This window comes from Lagenorhynchus albirostris, chromosome 1 (assembly GCF_949774975.1).
Source record: "Lagenorhynchus albirostris chromosome 1, mLagAlb1.1, whole genome shotgun sequence".
In the NCBI taxonomy this organism is placed as follows: domain Eukaryota; kingdom Metazoa; phylum Chordata; class Mammalia; order Artiodactyla; family Delphinidae; genus Lagenorhynchus; species Lagenorhynchus albirostris.
The window spans coordinates 71,638,749-71,643,362 of NC_083095.1; the positions used below are offsets into that span (position 1 = coordinate 71,638,749).

Sequence of the window (4,614 nt, forward strand, 5' to 3'; positions counted from 1 at the left end):
TTGATTTGTGATGTGATGCTTTAATTTACTGCAAGAAAATTAGTATGGCTTCAAACTGCCACAGGTAGGCATGTAACAATGGCTGTTCAGCTATACTGATCCAAAATGGAGAAAACTGATGATACAAGGGCCAAACATCTTATGAAATGCAACTATTTATAGACTTGTTTTGCTATAGGGAGGCTGGTGAACATGTTGAATACGAATTACCTCAGTTCTGCAGCTTTCTGTCTTTTTAATGCATTCTGTTTCAGGGTCACTTTCAATCAATATTTCATTTACTTACTGAGATTGAATGGGCGCTCTGAGACACAGTGTGCTGTTTATCATACAGATTGGACACCTCATTCTAGATCCAAGATCTTTTCCTCAACACTGGGAGCTGTCCTTTCAGCACCACAAAATTACTGCTTGAAGTTGCATTGCAGTTTTTTTTTCTTTTCCTTTATCACTGGGAGCTTTTCTTTCAGCACCACAACATTGCACCTAGACTTTTTAAACGGCTGCCTTCCTCTTTGCACTGAAGACCAATTTCGTCTGCACTTCCAGTTATTGCTCTTACCTGTAGGACTTCCAATCCTAATTCACTTCACCCACCCCACTCCTGAAACAGTTAAATGTATCTATTTCTGTGGAAGTCATTTTCTCATTGAATGATCAGAAACAAAGATAAATTCTAACCTGTAACGGCTCATTTCGACTCATTGCTTACAATAGATCTAAGCTCTTTTTTCTGCTTATTCGACTCCTTCCAGCTTCCCATCACATCTGTAACAAACTTTTTAAAATGATATTGCCACACCACCATGCACAAGCCTACCTGCACAGTAGAGATAGATTATTCCATCGTATTCAGATGGTTAACAGAGGTTAGCAAGTCCTGTATTATATATTTATATCGCTTTCTAAGAAAGTGCATATTAATGTTTACTTTAAGAATGTGTAAATGGTGCTATCAAGAATCTGATAAATTTTATCCCAGTTTTTTGTGTACCACTTCTAATGTATGAGATTTATTTTTCTATTGGAAAAAATAAACAGTATGAAAGCATTAAATTGGTAGATTTTAGTAATTTAACAATGAATGGAATCCCTATGTTACAGGCCCTATCTTTTCTTGGAAATTTTAGTGGTGGTAATAGATTTCAACAAAGGTACTGATGATAATCACTTTCCTTTTAGTCCATTCTTATATTACATTCTTGATTCACATGCTGATTCCTCACTGAGTCCTTAAGTAAATTTTATTTACTGTAAGTCTTCTCCAAGAAAGGAATTCTTGCTTTCCAAGGCAGCAATTGAAAGGAGATGAAAATATAATTTAATACTCTTTACATCACAGACATGATTTGAGACCAGTTACTCTGTTAGTAGGAGAAATTCATCATTCATTAAATGCAGGGCAAGCATGGCTATCCATAATAATTTTAAGTGCAATGCAGTCTTATAAATTTAATGTACACACTTTATTTAAATGATGCAAACAGCCATATGAAATAGCACATGATTAGAAAACAGGATGAACTCATTTTGCCTCCTGCTTGGTTTCTCATAAACATGAGTACATAATATTGTTATGCACTGTTGTTCATAGATGTCTTATTACATAAAGGGTAAGTATCATATTACTTTAACAGATTATTTTTGGAATTCTGCATGTTATTTTTTGTCTCATCAGATATGTGCCCCCAATTAAATGACATTTTCCCCCAAAATGTAAGTATTAGAAAACTTGTCATGTTAATTTTGAAAAAAATTGAAGTGTAGTACATATTACTAGATAGGATGTCATTCCATTGGTCTATATTTAAAAAAAAAAAACTGTTCTTGAAAATTGAAGCATTACCTTGTGTAATTAATAAAGTAATCAAATCAGATTTGTAAATAAAATATTGTTTAAATCTAAAGTATTCAATATTTTGATTAGATTATTTTTTTAAGGAAAAATATTTAACGTGTATGTGCCGAATTTTTTTTTAAATAGTTTTTTATAATTGCGATGAAAGGGCAATTGTCTCATTACAAGTGGTACAGAAGCCAATACTTGGGTTACCATAGATATATAAACAAGTAAAAACTGTGGAACAAGTTTCAAGCTCATTTTGGAAAAAAAAACAGTTCTGTAGAAATGCATATTTGTATTTGTTTCTCTAATAAATCTGCAAATAGCTTTAAACACAAATTAGTTTTAATTATTTAAATTATGAGTTCTGTTAAGTAATTTAATATGTTTTGTCTTACATTTTGTGAAAACATTGTCTCATGAAATTAATAGAGGCTTATTGTGAAAATCAAGGTAGGTCTGCATTTATTTGAAAAGGTCAGGTATTTAGCATTTAAGTATGTTTACCTCTGTGAAATGATTAAAGAATTTTTATGAAAAACATGCTTCTTCCCCCTGCTCCCACCAGCAAAATCACATCAGTTTGGCCACTGCCCCAAACAATAAAAGACTAATTTACATCGGCTTTGACTCAGAATCAAATAAAAGAGCAACAAATAAGTGAAATCATATGTTCAAATGGCTGATAATCGAAAGATTGATACAGATATCTGACTTCTTTATATATAGCAATGAAGAAAATTTGGACTCTTCTGAGCCACAGTGCCTCAATCTTCTTTAATGTGATTTACATATTATGATTAAAGTTGTTACACAGAATGCATATATTTCCCTTGAATTGTGACTTTATAATGCAATGTTTAAAATGTTTTAAGGTAAAATACAGTCATCTGTTTCTGTTATTAAATAATGTAGAGTCCCCATTTTATAAAAACTGCTTTGTAAAGGATAGATATACTAGATAATTATTGATGTGTGTGTGTGTGTATATATATATATATATATATATTTTTTTTTAAGTTGTCATTCTGCTTGAGCAGAGATGCTAAATAAGCTTTTGGTTAAGGACTCAATTGAGTATTCCAATTCTATTGAACTACAAAGAGCATTCAAATTATAATGAAGTCTTTGGCTTTACCAATTTATATTTATTAGTAAAATGTTTTGGGAGATCTGGCTTATGAAAACTTTAACATATTCTAGGAGTGTTGTTCATTGGCTTATCCAATTTTACAGCTTTTGGTCAATAACAAAAGTACTGTTTCTTGTCAGTATTTAAGATTATGGGTAATTATATCTTTTTTTTTCCTTTAAAGGAATTATTGTAACCTAATTTCCAAATAATGACTTCTCAAAATTTCACACTTTTAATGCTATATTATTTTTTCTAAATGTTAGAATATTATAGAATAATATTAGAATATTATAGATCAAGTCCATAGTATATAAAGTAATGTATTAAAATATTTCAGTATATTTACCAAAACATCTTGGGTAGATTTGGTTATTTTATGGTATTTCTATATTTTATGCTGTCTATTTTAGGAGATAAATGCTGAAAAAGGTTCTGATTAGAGGAAGCCCATATAGACTTGTAGTGAGACCAATCCATGCTGAAATTGTATTGTAAAATAAAGTATTACTTTTAGGGTTTAAAGCATAGACAAGAATCAAATTGTAATTTAAAAAAATATTAGCGGGATACAAATTAACCTGTATCTCATGTTAAAAAAAAAACAAGAACTGTTTTGAATCTAGTAAACCAAAGCCTAACCATTGTATTTCCAAAATAGGATAAAAAGTAAAAACCTTTTCCTTTCAATTCTGTACAGGATATATTTTGTGGGGTTCAAGTCCCTGGTAAAAAGCGTTTCCTATTAAATTCACCACTTAGGAGAGACAACTCTTAGAAATCTGTAACATTTCTATCTTACATCAAGATTATGGTGTTTTTGTGGGGAGGGGTAACGTTTAAACACAGGCAGATAGAAGGAGGATAGAGGCAATTATAAGCTCTATTTGCATTCAAACTACTTGTTTTATAAAAAATGATTCGGAAGGCCAAATACCTATTTTCAGTTAGATTTTCTCATCGCTTTGCCAGTAGAAGGAAAACCTTTGAGGCTGAACTTCCTGTGAAGTTTGACTCCATAAATTCTAGAAAATGTTACTTTTACGTGCACTGCAAAGACTTAATCTAGAGAACTTTACAAAATTCATTTTTTTCTTCAAATTGATGAAACTGATTTTTTATACATTCTAGCAGATAGCTAAATATAACCATTGTTCATTGTCTTAAGAATATGCTTATAATTTCAAAGCCTTAAACAATCGCCAGTGTAATTATTTCTGAACATAAAAATTCTTTCAGTGACATTTAAAAACCTTTCTTAGGACTTTTAAAGAAGTTTTCCCCGTATTCTCTTCCATTTAAGAACTACTTCATTTAAGATAATTTGATTGAGTAGCTTAAAAAATTATAGCCATTGTTTCTTTTAATTGGCATGTTACTTTGTTTTTATTTTATGCATTAACTTTTATTATACAATAGTTTTCTCCAGATACAAAAATATTTGAAGGTTTTATAGATTATTATGATGGTTTTTTAAAAAACGTTCTGAAAAGAATTCTAGATACTGATGGATCCAGTCATCATCAGTATGCTTAAAAATAGCTCCTGGACAAACTCCGAATCTGTTAGGCATTAGTTTTCAAGTGGATTTCTTCCTTGTGAACAAAGTCGGGAATTCTAAATACCTAGCTCAGATAAA

The 4,614-nt window shown here is 30.7% G+C and overlaps 1 protein-coding gene across 3 annotated transcripts in view; it reads left to right on the forward strand.

The window, feature by feature from the left end:
• The window catches only part of NOVA1 (NOVA alternative splicing regulator 1), a 136,389-nt gene extending 135,333 nt beyond the window's left edge, over positions 1 to 1,056 (forward strand). For all 3 annotated transcript variants that reach the window (XM_060144235.1, XM_060144242.1, XM_060144254.1), the window contains one exon: positions 1 to 1,056. This exon is cut by the window's left edge and continues 3,647 nt beyond it. The gene's annotated coding sequence lies outside the window, so the exon portion shown is untranslated.
• The last annotated feature ends 3,558 nt before the right edge of the window (positions 1,057 to 4,614 follow it).